This window comes from Canis aureus, chromosome X, assembly GCF_053574225.1.
Source record: "Canis aureus isolate CA01 chromosome X, VMU_Caureus_v.1.0, whole genome shotgun sequence".
Taxonomy (NCBI): domain Eukaryota; kingdom Metazoa; phylum Chordata; class Mammalia; order Carnivora; family Canidae; genus Canis; species Canis aureus.
In genome coordinates this window covers 39056189-39069491 of record NC_135649.1, presented here as the reverse complement: position 1 = coordinate 39069491, position 13303 = coordinate 39056189, and the positions used below count along the sequence as shown (strand labels likewise).

Here is a 13303-nt window from a genome sequence, read left to right as displayed (position 1 = left end):
TCACTTATCCGGTCCACTTTCTCTCCATTTTCTTTTTTAAATGGTAAGCTATTCCATTTTATGGAAGGAAGAACTGTGGACCAGAAGGTATAAAGGACTTGCCCAGGATGACTTGGTGTTGGTGATGGTAGGGGTGGGAGGGGAAGAGGCTAGAAAACACATTTTCTTCCTTATACTGTGTGTGCTCTTTTCTCCTTATCACATTATTCCTAGTTTAGAATATAAGTCACATCTCATTCTAGGAAACAATTAAAGGACTAGAAAAGGAAGTCTGCCATTAATTGTGTGATACTAAATTTCTGAATTCTGTGGCACTGACAAATCAGATGATGGAGCCATTTTATTTCCCAATGGATATTGGAGGTCATTAGCTAGTGTTAGCCTGCCAGCAGGCTTTGAGTGGAGAGTACATTACGTCCTTTCAGGATCTCCCAGGAGGAATGAAGAATCTAGTGAATATATAGAAATAGAGAATATTGAAACAATATACTACATACCTTAACCAAGGAGCTGGACTAAAGAATCTAGCTGCCACAAAAGGAGAGATTTTCTTTTCTTTTTTTAAAAGATTTTATTTATTTCAGTGATAGAGACGGAAAGCATAAGCAGGGGAGAGAGGGGCAGAAGGAGATGCGACTCCCCATGGAGCAGGGAACTCGATGGGGGGGCTCAATCCCAAGACCCTTGGATCAGGAACTGAGCTTAAGGCAGATAGTTAACTGACTGGGCCACCCAGGTGCCCCAAAAGGAGAGGCTTTCTATAGCATTACTAAGTTGCTTCTGAGTCACTTTGAGGAGTGAGAGGGAGAAGTAATGCAGAACCAATTGGCATCTTCCAGGATTTAATGGAGTGATGGTTCTACATCTAGAATAACCTTGGAAAGTCCTTGGTCTTGAAGCAGGTCAGTTTCCTACTGTCAGCTGGAATTCTCCTGTACACCTCTGTGCAATCAACTCTCCCATCATTGGGTCAAGGTGAATAAATCAGAGAGATGGGGCTAGTCTCTTATTTCCAAGAAACTTAATTTTATTTTTGTTTGATATAGATAGCATATTTACATGTAAGAATGATCTGTTCTGTTGGGAGAATATGGACTATTAAGCATTATCATTTCTAACAATTCCAGGGATTACTGTAAATCCCTCAGAGATTTTTGTTACATTCAATAGTCACAAGCCTTCTGGTTAATTGACTTTCCTACCTACATTTTCTCAGTAATTGACTAGGAAAGAATCTTCATGAAGTATCCTTTTTCATTTGTCTCTTTTCCCACAAAAGTGGTCATAGCCCACAGGTTTTATACAATTGTAGCCATCTTTTTCTTTTTTAGCCATTGTCCATGCCACACTCCTTGAGGCTTGTCACCAGATTTTCATGCCTCCCTTCCCATCATAACCGTATCCCTGCCTGATCATCAAGAAGCGGGCGGAACTGAAGAAGGACTGAGCTGGTGATGCATGGATTTAGTAAAGGAACCTGAGGATCCTTTAAGCTCTTTCCTTCATTTCCTGATATTTCTAAGGCCAAGCATCAGTTCTGGTGTGTGGTGGCCCTGGTAAGCTCTTGGGTTCTGGAGTCAGTCAGTTCTGGGTTAGAATCCTGTCTGCCACTTACAGCCAGGTGATATTCAGCAACTCACTGTTTCCATATTTTTAAAGTGAGGATGATATTCATTTGTTGCTGCTGTCTGTTTTTCTGACCCCCTGGCCACTTGCCTAGCTCTTTCCCTCGAATTCCTACACCTATTCTTTCATTTTGATCTGTGCCCATTGCTTTTGACTTTGCCCTGTGAGTTTGTAGGGTACAGATTGTTTTTATCTAGTCTTTGACTCAGGGCTATGCAGACTTGCCCTTGGTTTTGTTTGTAGAATGAAAACCCTGAGAGGGCCAGAGCTGTGGTTATTTGTGCTTACCATCATAGCCCCAGGACCTAGGACCATATTTGGAACATAGGAGGTGATCAGTAGATTTTTATGGGATAAATGAATGCACAGGGTTCCTGATCCTAGTGCCCAGATCAGTCCCTTTGACCTACTACTGCACACAGCCTAATGTAAGGAGTGGTTATATCCTACAAGAACAGGCCCTGTTCAGTCACTATCCTGTGAACAGGACTACTTGCCCACTTTGCCTTGGAGAGTACCCACAAATTTCTGTTAGTTCATTCAGGGCTTATCCTGAGTCATCCTGTACTTGAGGAGATTAATAGGACTGTACAGACCTATTTAAATTGATAAGGATGACAAAAATGATTAGTGGAGCCAAAGTGAACAAATGCTCTTGAGTTCAGCCTTGTGAAGCTTATACTCCCTTCACTGCAATTGTGGCATATTCATATTAAGCCATCTCTCCTCCTCCTCCTCCTTCTCCTCCTCCTCCTCCTCCTCCTCCTCCTCCTCCTCCTCCTCCTTCTCCTTCTTCTTCTTCTTCTTTCAGAGAGAGAGTGAGCAGGAGTCAGTTGGGGTGGTGCAGAGGCCAAAGGAGAGAAAATCTTAAGCTGAATGTGGAGCCCTACACAGGGCTCCATCTCACAACCCTGAGACAATGACCTGAGCTGAAATCAAGAGTCAGATGTTTAACTGACTGAGCTACCCAGGCACCCTGTAATCTTTCTTTTTAAATTCCCAATTGTACATTATGGGCAAAAGCTGTCACTTTATCTCTTGTCCTTGAGAAGCCTTTCTTCTATATCTGCTACAAACTTGTTACAAAATGTAGGTGTCCTGGAAGCAGTTGTACAGACCATCTGGACTGAATGAAAAGATTTACTTCTGGGTGGAGTGTTAAGTGAAAGAGTATCCCCTGGTTTCTTGGGGGTTATCAATTCAGTCGTTGCTTCCCGTGTGACATTATAAATACATCTGGTTGCAGTGAGGCTAGAAGTAGCTTATTTCCTGTTGCAGTTGGATAAGGTGGAATTATGCCCATTCCTATTTATGACTCAGAGAGCCGCCTGAAACTGCAGGATAACTGAGGTAATGGCAGATGAAAACCAGGGTAGGTGAGGGCTGAACGGAGTTTTTGATTGAGGTTACTTTTAGTAAAGAGGCTTTAGGCAAGTATAGTCCTATTAACTGCAATTTAGCTAGGCCTAAGCAATGGTTAATTAAGGCAAAGCCAGGGCCTATCCAGGAGCACAGTTTAGATAAGGCCTAGCTGGGGCTTAAATTAAGCCATAGTCATAGTTAGGCCTAACCAGGGCACAGCCAGGTTCAAAGTCTAGTTAAGGCCTAGTCAGCCTGGTTGAGGGCTAGTCAGCACAATTAAGACGTAACCAGAGCCTAAGCCTACCTATGGCTTAGTTGCTCAGTTAAAGCCTAGATAACCCAGTTAAGGTCTAGTCAGAATCTGGTTAAGGCATACCCAGGGCCTAAGTGTAGTTAACTACTAGTCAGAATATAGTTAGACTTAGCCAGACCATGTTTAGGACCTATCAGAGTCTTCTTAAGGTTATGCCAGGTCCTAAGCCTAGTTAAAAGCAAGATAGCTTGGTGAAGGCCTCATCAGAGTATTGTCAAAGCACAGCCAGTGCCTTAGCCTACTTTTGGTCCTGGCAAATCCCATTTAAGGCCAATGGACCTAAGAGTACTTAAATACTAATCATAGTCTAGTTAAGTCCTAGCAAGGGCATAAACAAAGTTTAATTCTAGTCACAGCTTAGTTAGGACTTAGCTAGGTCTAAACCTTGTGAAATTGTAGTCAGAGCCCAGTTAAGTTTTAGTCAGGGCCTCTCCTGACTAAATTTGTGGGTACTCTCCAAGGCAAAGTGGGCAAGTAGTCCTGTTCACAGGATAATTGTAGTCAGAGCCTAGTTAAGTGTTAGAGCCCAGTGAATGTCCAGCCAGGCTCTAAGGCTAGTTTAGACTTTGTTAAAGTCTGGTTAAAGCCTGGTCAGTGTTTAAGCTTATTTAAGGTCTATTCAGAACCCAGATAAAGCCTAACCTTAGTTCAGTATTAGTCAGAAACAAATTAAGGTATAGACAGGGCCTAAGCTTAGTCAAGGCCCAACCAGAGCTTGTTAAGATATAGCAGAGTCTAAGCCTATAGGGTTAAAAGCTAACATGGTTTAAGATCTCCTCAGAGTATGATAAGTACTAGCCATGGCCTAAGCCTAGTTTATGTTTAGTCAGAGACCAGTTGGGGCCAAAATCTAGTTAACTTTTAGTAAGAAACGACTTGAGGTACATCCAGGACCTAAGCTTATTAAAGCCTTTTCAGAGCTTGGTTAAGGCCTAGCCAGAGCCTTGTTAAGGTATTCCTAGGACCTAAACCTAGTTAAAAGTTAGCCAGCCCAGTTGAGGCCTAACTGGGGCTAAAGCCTAGTTCAGGCTTAGTCAGAGCCCCATAAAGGTCTAGTCAGAACCTAAGAGTCTAGTTAATGTATAGCCAAGGCTTGAGACTAGTTAAGGGATAGTTTGTCCAATTAAGGCCTAGTTAGTTTATTTAAGGCCCAGCTAGGGCCAAAACCCAGTGAAAGTTTCATCAGTCCAGTCAAGGCCTAGTCAGGGCTCAGCTGAGACTTAGGGTTCAGTTCAGGCCTAGTCAGTGCCTGAGACTGGTTAAAGCTTGGCCAGCTCACGTAAGGTGTAACCAGGATTGAAACATAATTTTGGCCTAGCTAGAACCCATTTAAGCCCTAGCCAGGGTCAAAATGTAGTTAAGGTATAGTTGGGATCTAATTAAGGCCTAGCTGCAGCCTAAATCTAGAGAAGCCATAGTCAAGGCCTAGTTAAGGGATATTAGGTTTCTAAGCCCAGTTAAGACTTAATCAGTGCAGCTAATGCCTGGTCAGTTCAGTTAAGGCTTAATAAGCTCAGCTGAGTCCTCGTCAGGGCCTAAGCCTAGTTTTTTCTGTTGTTTTTTTTAAAAGATTTTATTTATTTATGGGAGACACACAGAGAGAGGCAGAGGGAGAAACAGGCTCCCTGTGGGGAGCCCGATGAAGGACTCAATCCCCAGACCCCAGAATTATGACCTGAGCCGAAGGCAGATGCTCAACCACAGAGCCAGTCAGGAGCCCCAGGGCCTAAGTCCACTTGAGGTCTATTTGAATCCCACTTAAGGTCTAGCCATGGACTAAGCCTAGCCGGGACCTAGCTCTAGAGAAGACATAGATAGCCAGAGTCTATTTTTAAGGTGTAACAAGGCCTGAGTCTTTTAAAGGCCTATTTAGCCCAGTTAAAGCCCAGAATTGGGCTGAACTTAGTGATGTTGTAGTCAGAGTGTAGTTAGGTCCTAGCCAGGCTTAAGCCTAGTTAATGCCTAGTTAGAGTCTAGTTAAGGTGAAGCCAGGGCCTATATCTAGTTAAGGCCTTGTCATCCCAGCTAAGGCCTACTTAGGCCCTTCACTCTGTTAAGGGCTAGTCAAGACTAGGGTAACCAGCTTATTCCAGTTTGCCCAAGACTTTCCATATATAGCACTGAAAGTCTGGGTTCTGGAAAATCCCTTGGTCCCTGCAAGGGATCAAGTCACTGACTGGTCACTCTAGTCAAGGCCTTTTTTTTTTTTTTAAAGATTTTATTCATTCATGAGAGACAGGGAGAGAAAGAGAAAGAGAGGCAGAGACACAGGCAGAGGGAGAAGCAGGCTCCATGCAGGGAACCCGATGTGGGAATTGATCCCGAGACTCCAGGATCATGCCCTGGGCCAAAGGCAGGCGCTAAACCGCTGAGCCACCCAGGGATCCCCAAGTCAAGGCCTTTTAAAGAAAACTTTCCTTTGCCTTGGAGTTTACAAAGCACATTCATAGTTTATAGTTTTTGTTTATAGTTTACAAAACACATTTTCAACCTTATTTTGTCGGAGTATTATAGTATCTACTTGAGATAGGTGTTATCGTCATCCTTGATATATATATAGATGAATCAACTCAGGTTTTGAGAGAAGGGTCTTCCTCAATGCCATACAGCGTCAAAGGTAGAGTTTAATCAAATTTCAAAATGTTTGAATTCAAAAGCCATGCTGTTATTTTTCAAGCTACAGTAAAGGGGCATTTCCCCATAATTAAAAGCTGTTGAAATGATAAAAGTTAACACTTGCTCAAGGTATTACCATCATCCTGTTTGCAGGTCAGGAAAGTGAGTTATGGCAAGCTTTGCGACCTGCCCAAGGTAAGAAAAATTTTAAACTTAAACTCAGGGTTCTCTGCCTCCAATTCTCTGCCTCCTTATTTTTCCCCTTTAACGATAATCTCTTTCCTTCATCCATCCTACTTGCTCAGTGTCGGGTACACATCTGTGTGGCTGAGACTCTTGGTGATGTCTGGAGCTATCAATGATGTTTCCATGCATACGTTATCTGAAGTCCATCAGGCATTTGGTAGACTGTTCTTGTGTTGACACTTCTGTTTGCAGCCTGAGGGTTATCTATTGGATAGATGCTCATCTCATTAGGGAAAGGTTGTTAAGCCTGGCAGCAGAGCTGACATGGTAGTAGAGTCAAGCCTCAACCACTTGATTTGCTGTGATCAAAGGATAAAGACAATAAAGAGAAACCTTGTCTCCTTGGGAGTTCTTGGGAGGGTGACTGGATATATCCATGTTATAATGACATTTTGGGGACTAGGGAAACAGATCAGGCCTCCCTCTCTGTTACTGTGGATTCTGTTGCCAGAAGGCACTGAGAACTTGGCTTGCCTTTTCCTGGCTGTGCCATTTCTCTTGCCTCCTGTAAGCTTACCAGGGGTGACAGGTGTCTCTGTTAAAAAGCCTGTATGCAAATATAGCTGTATCTTCCACTATGTTATCCCGAGGACAAAATAGTTGCCACCCCTGCAGAATGTAGCAGCTTCTGGATTGGATGCCAATGGTAGCAGCGTGCCAAGCATGAAGTATCCTGTTCCCCCCAACCCTGCCAAATAAACACCAGCTTCCTCTTCAGTGTTACATTTAAAGGGACAGCCTCCACTCTTCTTGTATGGCAGAGATAGAAGGGGAAAGCTTTCAACATGGGTGGTCTGTGGCTCGGATGGTGGCACTATGGAAGAGACCACCCACTAGGATACACTTTAGGTAGTGCCTTCTTGGACTGTAATTTCCTGCTCTCTGCTCTTAGGTTGCTTTGGAGAACTATTTGGTTTACTGAATAATGTGAAAGGAAGATAGAGCTGGTTAGGAAGGAACAAATGATTTATTCCATTGAGCAGCTGGTAGATTCAAACGTTGCTTTCTTTCTTGGAGAGAACATCATGTGGGAATGGCATTATTTTCTCTGACGTTCACATGATGACTCCCCACATAAACTCAGGCCTTTAGATGACTTCATGTGTTTGCATTTCCATGAGCTAGTGAGGCACATTCAGCTTCGAGGCATTGGGTTAATGGCATAAGCAGGCCATATCTCTGTCCTAATAAAAGATCTGGAAGACCTTTCCTTGGGGACTGGGGGCTTTGCAGTATACTGTTGGAGGCTATGGAAAAAGAGCACGGAACTAGTTTTCTGGTTCTACTACATTCCAGTTACATGACTTTGAGTAGATTGTTTTGCCTCTCTGGGTATCAATTTTTCTAAATGTAAAATGGAGGTAATAAACACTGTGTTACCCTATCCATGCTATGTGTTAACGGTGAAGATCAAATGAGATATAATGTGAAAATACTAGAAAAAGTATAAAATCCTATACAAAAGGTAAGGAATTATTAGTCCTATTATTCATTCAACAAATATTTATTGAATACCCACTGTGTATGTTTAAACATGTAACTCTCATTGAGAAGATGAGATGTGAGCAAAGAGTTTCAAGGAGGTGAGGATATTTGAGCAGATATTTGAGCAAAGAACGTTCCAGACAGAAGTAGTAGGCAGTGCAAAGCACCTTCAGAGGAAGTGTGCCTGGTGAGTTTGGGGAATGGTCAAGTGGCCAGAGTGGCTGGAATAGAAGGAGGGGAGTGAAGTAGAAATGAAGTTGTAGATTACATTGTGGAGGGCCATGTAGTCCATTATAAGGATCTGGGCTTTACTCTGAAGGACATGCAGAACCATTAGAGGAGGACAGACATGAACTGACTTACATTTTATTTTATTTTATTTTATTTTAATGATAAAGAATGTGTGTGCATGCATGAGCAGAGGATAGGGAGAGGAAGAGAGAATCTTAAGTAGGCTTCATGCCCAGCACAGAGCCCAACACAGGGCTCGATCTCATGACATTTCGATCATCATGACCAGAGCCAAAATCAAGAGTCGGTTGCTTAATCAACTGAGCCACCCAGGCACCCCATTCTGACTTACATTTTATTTGTTTTTAAAAAGATTTATTTATTTATTTGAGAGAGAGAAAGCACAAGGGGGAGGGGCAGAGAGAGAGGGAAACTTAAGCAGACTCTTTGCTAAGTGTTGAGCCCTACATGGGGCTCGATCTGACAATCCCGAGTTCATGACCCCAGTTAAAACCAAGAGTCAGATGCCTAAATGACTGCACCACCCAGGCACTTCCTGACTTACATTTTAAAGAGCTCACTCTGGTTGTTGTGTTGGGAAGAGGTTGGGGTGAAGCAAAAGGAATCCTATGAGGAGGTTATTAAAATAATCAATGTGTGAGGTAGATGCCAGTGGCTCACAATGGCAAATTATTAGATTTTGAGTATATTTTGAAGGCAGGGCCAAAAGGATATTGGCTATGGATTGAGGGGAAAAGAAAAAAAGTCAAGGAAAACTCAAGATTTTTGAGCTTGAGTAGTTAGAAGGATAGAGTTACCATCTACTGAGCTGGAGAAGGCTATAAGTAGAATAAGTTTCGGAGGGAATATCAAGGATCTAGTTTTGGATATACTGAGTTTTATATATCACAGGTCAGGGTAAAGGCAATTAGATACACAAAGATGAAATTCTGGAGAAAGGTCAGAACTAGATAAATAAATTTGGGAGTCATCTGCATATAGGTGTTATTTACAGCCTGTATGAGATTGCTAAGGAAGTAGTTATAGATGGAACATAAGACGACCTGGGAGTTATCAACCATGTCAAGTGTGGAAGCCACTGGAGACTTGGACAAGGATACTTAAGGGGAGTGGCCATTCTATTTAACTAAAAGTGTGTGTTTTAGAACAGAAATATTTAACCTGGTAATATTGGTCATGAGATAAGAGAGAGATTTGGTTCTTGTCAACCAAACCTGCCTTAAGATTCCCCTGCCTCTAGCTAATATTAAAAAAAATCTGTGAGGAATCCTGAAAAGACAAGTCCATCCAGCCTTTCACTTGAGGGCTCTTGCCAGATCAAAGAACTGTGGCCCAGATGTGCTTTTCTGAGTGCCAAGCATATAGGTAATGGATGAGCTCTTTATCCATGTTTAAAATGCTAACCTTTGGCCCCTTTTTGAACCTTCAGAGGCAGAGGATAAAATGTTCAGAGGGAAAGGAAACAATAAATTCATGCCCAAGGGCAAAGCATTATCTTTATAGAATATTAAGAAATGTTTTCTTTGCCTCCCTTCCTCCAATTTATTCTGATTGTATTTATCTCAGAGGTCAAACATGGAGAAGTCTTATTTTTTTATTTCTGTGGAGCAGCATATGGTCTTTGGGTGATTTTAATGTTCATGTAGGTTTTTGCTATCTTTCCTTTTTACTAGAATGTTCTAAGTGTGGTTGCACTATGGGAACAATAATAGGGATGAGGACAATAAAATGGTTATACTCAAGGAGCCCTGTGGCCTATGAGCTACTTGGTAAGCCACCCACCATGGCCATATTGTGTTCTTGTTGCCATCTTAACACTGTTTCTTATTCTGTTGGTGATCAGGAGTTCCCCAGAGCATTACTAGGTACCATCATGTAAGGTACAGCACAGAGGGTCAAGAGACTGAAGAATTAGATTCTCACTCTTGCTCTGCTACTAACCAGCTGTGAAATCTTGGAAAATCACTTATCGATGTTGGGTCTTCATTTCCTTAGTCATAAAAAAGGAATAATCCTTGCTGCACAGGATGTTATCAGGATTAAATACATTAATGTATGTGAAAGTACTTGAGGATATAATTAGCAGAAGGAGGAAACTATGAAACACAGATAAACTACCAAGGGAGGTTATGGAATCTTATTTTGAGATGATAAAAAACAGAAGCACTCTTCCTTTGGTGGATAAGCAGTGAGCACATTTGCAGGCAGATGGAAGAACTATATGGCCTTTGATCTTTCTTACAGTTAGAAAAAGAAACAAATTGGGTCTCTCCTGGCAAGCTGACATTTGCCACAGAAACAGAGGAGGCCACGGCTGGTGCTTAGTCTTGCTTTTTATCAAATTTCTGAGAAGTATTCTTGAAACTCAAGACTAAATCCAGGTTAGGATAGTAGAGGATAAGAAGTATGCAAAGATATATGTATGATGCTCCCTTTCTTACCCAAATGATTCACATAGGAAGATCTGAAAGTCTGGGCTGGTTCAAGTGAAGTCATGCTAGACACGGGATAATGGCCTTCATTATCTTGCCTGAATGACTTTGCCAATTACTCTCCAAGTAAGTGTTTCCAAAGAATAGCTAGTTAATGCTTTGAAAGATTTATTGCCATAAGACCAAGTGTAGGGCCTTCTCCATGCAGCTGGTGCTACACTGGAGGACTAGCCAATGAGCAGTCTGACGCATGGCCAGCTTCTACCTGACAGGGCGAGGAGCCAGAGTGAGTGGATGCTTCAAAGGCAAGAAGCAGTTAGGTTAGGAAGATCCACCAATCTTCAAGGATTCCCTGCCTGACTGGTCTCAGGTCTCCTGAAAGGGTTATGTGGGAGCAAGAGTCACAAGATAGTCCTGATCCCTCACATCTTTACCCAAGTTCAAAGTCATGTGAGTTCCAACTATGAGCTAAGTTGTCATATCTGGTACTTCCTTCTAGGTTTTGTAAAACCTGCAGTTGTCCCCCCCTCCTTCTAGGGGTCACTAGTCAGTACTCAGGATGCACCACACACTGTTTCTTGGATCCCAGGATTTTTCCAGAACAATGACATTAGCTAGTATATATTAAGAGCTTCCTATATACCAGGCACCATTCTAAACTTGTTGTGTATATTAACTCAGGTTGTTCTCATGATCATTATTAACTTCATTTTACAGTTGAGAAACTGAGGCAAAGTAGGTTGGCCACCTTCCAGGTCATAGGTGGAAAAGTTGTGATTCAAACACAGATCTGTTTGACACAGATCCTACACGATCCTACCCTTACAACTACTAGCATCGCTTGACTGTATCTCCCAAAGAAAATACACAAACAAACAAAAGCGATGTGCCTTTTTCCTTCTCAGAAATATGAGAAAAGATGTGGAAATAAAATCTCTTTTCCTGTTACTTCCAAGTTTCGTCCTTATTTCCCTTATTTTAGACCCTGTCCTCTGCACTGGTAATATTTAAAAAGCCAAGAACCTTTCTAGAAGTAGTACAGCTCTTTTTAGTGTCTCTGAGAGTGGGGGGAGGGCTGTGGGCTTCTCACCAGAGCCAAGATTCAGGGACAAGCCTGTGCAGAGTCCTACCAAGTCAAGATGGGGGGGAGGCTGTTCTCCTGTTTGGATAGTTTTGAGGAAACTCTTTGTCTGTCTAGGAAAATAACCAAGAGATACATCTTCAAAAGTGGTTGTTTTTCTCCAGTGACTAAGTTGTTTTTCGGAAGGGTAAGCAAGAATTTGTGATTCTCTCTGCAGCAGTGAGCAAATTTGGAAGAGGAGGAAAGAAATTCAGTAGAATTCAGTTTAAATTGACCATAAGGACATTTCCTACTCCCGCTCTTTCCAGTTTCTGTTTTGAATTTTTCATATATTTTCAAGAAGGGACCATGTTTAGCTCCTCAGCTGCACAATCCTTTCCTTTCTCTCTTGATAAATTAAAGATGGTTCATGGGGATTTTAAATGTCATATCCTATAACAGGCAAATGCCTTATTGCACACAGTTTTTTTTTTAAGGCAAAGGTTTGTCCCTTCAAAAAAAGAGTTTAAAGGGTAAATACTGTTGCTTTGTTCACTGTAATCCCCTTGCCCAGAGAGTACCAGCTATGTCAAAATTATAAAATTTGTCAGGGCGCCTGGGTGGCTTAGTCAGTGAAGCATCTGCCTCTTGATTTTGGCTCAGGTCATGGTCTCAGGGTCTTGAGATCAAGCCCCTGTGTCAAGCTACACACTGACCATGGAGCCTGCACGTCCCTTTCCCTCTGCTCCTCCCCCAGCTCCTTCTCTCTCTCTCTCTCTCTCTCTCTCTCAAATAAAATCTTTTAAAAAATTATAAAATTTTTCATTTGGGGACAAGGACCTCTCAATGTTTTCCTCGGGGGGGGGGGACAGCAATAAGAAGTAAGGTCTGGGAAGGGCTTTTAAAAAAATATCTGTATTGAATGCATGTATGCAAATGGTACTGCGGCACCAGAGAAGGGAGCATTTTGAAAAAAATTTCCTGTTTGTAAATAGGAACCTGGCACCTACACTCACCAAAGGCACATTTTAATCTCTCCCACATAACTGCCTCTGTTCCCCTTGGATATGAACTAATTTACCTTGCCTGATGCAGAGAAGCTTATCAACTATAAACATGGACCCAGAGGATTTGTATTTCTTTGCTCCTTTTCCATCCTACTGTTAGACACTTATTGCCAGTTTGCTAGTTATGAGCACCACAAAATAGCAGGGTAAGACTATCAGCTAAATGAAAAATGATGGCTCTTGATTAGTTGTGCTGACAAAAATGTCATAAAAGTGAGATTAATAAGAATCTATGGGTTAAAGACTCTAGTTATCAGATGGATAGGATGGCCTCTGCCCCAGCTGTCTTTCTGAGCTACTTGGAAGATGTGGGTCATCTCATCTTGTGTTAGTTTATGACTACATCTAGCTATAAGCCCTCTTGCTTTACTTAGTTAGCACTGACCTGAGGTAGAGAGCCAAATGGGCCAAAGGGACCCTTTTCTGTACCTTCAGATTTCATTCCATTTTCATTGGCCGTGATGACTGGCTTGCTAAACACTGGCAAGACTCTCATCACTGTCTTGCTGTTCCTACTGGTTTTACAAGAAAGAGACCTGCAATTAAAAGTCGGATAATTTTTTTGAGATATACATACAGCGAAGTGCACAAATTGTAAGGGTACCCCTGAATGTTTATTTTTTAAATTAAATTTTATTTTTTAAGATTTTATTTATTCATTTGAGAGAGAGATAGTGAAAGAGAGCATGAGCAAGGGGCGGGGACAGGGAGAAGCAGGCTCCTCATTGTGCAGGGAACCCAATGTAGGGCTTAATCCCAAGACTCTGGGATCATGCCCTGAGTCAAAGACAGATGCTTAACTGACAGCCATTCAGGCACCCCAGAATTTTTTTTTTAGAAAAAC

General features: G+C 42.1%; 2 protein-coding genes across 6 annotated transcripts in view; one reads left to right on the top strand and one right to left on the bottom strand.

Moving 5' to 3' along the window:
- The window catches only part of TRPC5 (transient receptor potential cation channel subfamily C member 5), a 173320-nt gene that overhangs the window by 86335 nt on the left and 73682 nt on the right, over positions 1–13303 (bottom strand). The window lies entirely within an intron of this gene.
- TRPC5OS (TRPC5 opposite strand) overlaps positions 1–13303 on the top strand; it is a 73366-nt gene that overhangs the window by 4404 nt on the left and 55659 nt on the right. For 3 of the 5 annotated variants that reach the window (XR_013375145.1, XM_077889924.1, XM_077889925.1), the window contains exon 2: positions 6071–6112. The exons of the other annotated variants lie outside the window; for them this stretch is intronic. The gene's annotated coding sequence lies outside the window, so the exon portion shown is untranslated. The remainder of the gene's footprint in view (positions 1–6070; positions 6113–13303) is intronic. 5 annotated transcript variants of the gene reach the window in all.